This window comes from Vombatus ursinus, unplaced genomic scaffold (assembly GCF_900497805.2).
Source record: "Vombatus ursinus unplaced genomic scaffold, bare-nosed wombat genome assembly UNPS02014778.1, whole genome shotgun sequence".
Lineage (NCBI taxonomy): Eukaryota > Metazoa > Chordata > Mammalia > Diprotodontia > Vombatidae > Vombatus > Vombatus ursinus.
The window spans coordinates 40,206,014-40,209,325 of NW_020954556.1; positions in this window are offsets into that span (position 1 = coordinate 40,206,014).

The window sequence follows — 3,312 nt, forward strand, 5'->3', positions numbered from 1 at the left end:
GAAACTAGATTAAAATGTAATTTTGAAATATTTAACAAAATGAATAAAAATACAGTAAAGCATAGTTAACATTACATTTTTAAACAAAGTTAATATGCAGTCCATTGGGATTCCTATGCACGTATTAATGACTCACATTTTTACTCATGTTTAACATCACCATTTACATTAACATCTAAAGTCTTTCAAAGTTGTTTCACTTTATTTCATTATCATTACATAAATTATTCTCCAGTTTCTGTTCATTTCATTCTATATCAGTTCAGTGATATCTTTTCAGGTTTCTCTAAAACTCTCCTTTTTTTTCATTTAAAATGGAATAATATTTCATTATGTTCATCTACTATAATTTATTTTAGCATTTCCCATATGTGGACATAAAGCTTTTTTTATGATGAAAAGAGATAATTTGTGTGTGTGTGTGTGTGTGTAAGTATATGTGTGTATATGTATGTATGCATGTATATATCTGTATCTTTTTTATGGATGGATGGATTATTTAATTGATCCTTTTATTTTGTAGCATAGGCCTAGTGGTGATATTGTTGGGCCAAATAATATGGACAATTAATTGACTTTTTTTCATTGTACCAAATTGCTTTCTAAAATGGCTAGACCAATTCAGAAAGCTCCAATAGGGCTTCTTGTTTAACAGTAGCCTGCTCAATATTTATCATTTTATTTTATTGTCATCTTTTACCATTCTGATGGATATGAGGATAGATTTCAGAGATGCTTTAATTTTCATTTCTTTAGTGATTTGGGTTATTTTTTTTTTCATGTGATGGTTGATAGCTTGGGTTTCTTCTCAGAATGCTGGTTTTTCATTTCTTGTGGTCTTCTATCTATTGAGAAGTACCATTTAGTCATAAATTTAAATCAACTTCATATATCTTGTATATGAAACCTATATCAGATAAAATTCCTGCAATTTCCTCTCATTACTTGTTCCTAATTTTAACTGCGTTGATTTTGTTCATGAAAACTTAAAAAAAACTTATACTGTCAAAATTATCCATTTTATCTTCTGAGATCCTCTTTATCACTTATTTAGTCATAAACTCTTCTCCTTTCAACAAATCTAAAGGATAAGGTCTTCCTTGTTACTATAATTTACTTAAAATTTCACCACATATATCTAAGTCATGAAGGAATTTGTAGCTTATCTTTGTAAAATATATAAGATATTGATCTAAATCAAATTTCTACCAGATTTCTCTTTAGTTTTTCCAACACTTTTTTTGGTAAATTAATGAGTTTTTACCCCAGTTACTAGTATCTTTGGAATTATTGAACACTACAGTACTATGTTTGCTTCTGCATATTATGTATTTAATCTCTTTCACTAATTGAGCCACATATAGATGTAACAATGAATAATTATTTACTGTTCAAGTCATCCTTAAATAATTTTAGTGCAAACATCTTAAGACTATTTTTATGAATCCACAGAGATCATGAAAAACAAAATGGAAAACACTACTTCAGATTTTCTAATTTTAAAAAATAATAGTCATCATCATCATCATCAATTTATACTTTGATCACATCAGCATTGAATGAGTAAGTTATTTCAGGTAGTCTTGTCATTCTTATTATATTATGTATGCAACTACACAAGAACAATGAATATTTCTACAATTATTAGGTCAATCTTTATTACTGTCAAAAGTGTTTCATAATTTTATTCAAATAGTTCATTGGCATGTCTTTGTAGATACATTCTAAAATATTTTTGTACATTTTCTAGGTATTTTGAATACACACACACACATATACATACACACACACACACATACTTTCCTAATCTCTTCCTGCTGGATTTTGTAAATACATATGTTGTTGCCTCTTTAAACTAATTCTTAGGAGAGGAAGGTTCAAGTAAGGTTGTTTGCCACCCAAAATCCCCTCTTTCCCCTCCACTGTAAAAGCTCTTTTGTGACTTTTTTATGTGTGAGATAATTTACCCCATTCCATATCTCCATTCCCTCTTCTCCCTGTGCATCTCTCTTTCTCACTCCTTAATTTTATTTATTTATTTACTTATTTTTGGATATCATTTCGTCATATTCAATTCAAACCCATGACCTGTGTCTAACTGCCCTTCTAAATGCCATACTACTGATTAAGTTCTTAGGAGTTGTAAGTATCATTTTCCCATAAAAGAATGTAAATAGTTTAAGGTTATTAAATCCCTTATGATTACTCTCTCTTCTTTATGCTTTATTCTTGAATCTTGAGTTTGAACATCAGATTTTCTATTCAGTTCTGGGTTTTTCATCAAGAATGTCTTAATAACTTCTATTTCATTAAATATTCATTTTTTTCTCCTGAAGGATTATACTCAGGTTTACTAAATAGGTGATTCTTGGTTGTAATCTTAGCTCCTTTGCCTCTAGAATATCACATTCCAAAAGCCCTTCAATTCCTTTTTTTAACTACTACTAGTAATTTTTAGTTTTCAACATTGACTTCCACAAGATTTTGAGTTCCAAATTTTCTCTGAATCTCACCCCTCCCCCGACCCCAAGATGGCATGTATTTAGAATATTACTTCTTGTAATCTGCCCTCCCTTCTATCTCCATCCCTCCTTCTCTTATCCCCTTCCCCTTCAATTTTCCTGTAGGGCAGGATAGATTTGTACACCTCATTTCCTGTATATCTTATTTCCCAGTTGCATGTGAAAACATATTTTTTAACATTTATTTTTAAAACTTTGGGTTCCAAATTTTCACCCTTCCTCCCTCCCTACCCACCCTCATCGAGAAGGCAAGCAATTTGATATAGGTTATACATGTGTAGTCATGCAAAACATTTCCATGGTAGTCATGTTGTGAAAAACTAAGTATATTTCCCTTCATCCTATCCCACCCCCCCATCTATTCTATTTTCTCTTTTGATCCTGTCCTTCCTTAGAAGTGTTTGCTTCTGATTACCCACTCCCCCAATCTGCCTTCCCCTCTATCATCCCTCAGCTCTCTTGTACCCTCCCCTCCATTTCCCTCTGGGTAAGATAGATTTCCATGCCCAATTGAGTGTGTATGTTATTCTCTCCTTAAGCCAAATACTATGAGAATAAGATTCACTCATTCCCTCTCACCTTTCTGTTTCCTCTCCACAATAAAAGCCTTTTCTTGTCTGTTTTATGAGAGATAATATACACCATTCTACCTCCCCCTTTCTCATTCTCCCAGTATAATCCTCTCTCACACCTTAATTTTATTCTCCACATATCACCCCTTCATCTTCAACTCACTGTGTGCCATCTATCTATCTATCTATCTATCTATCTATCTATCTATCTATCTATC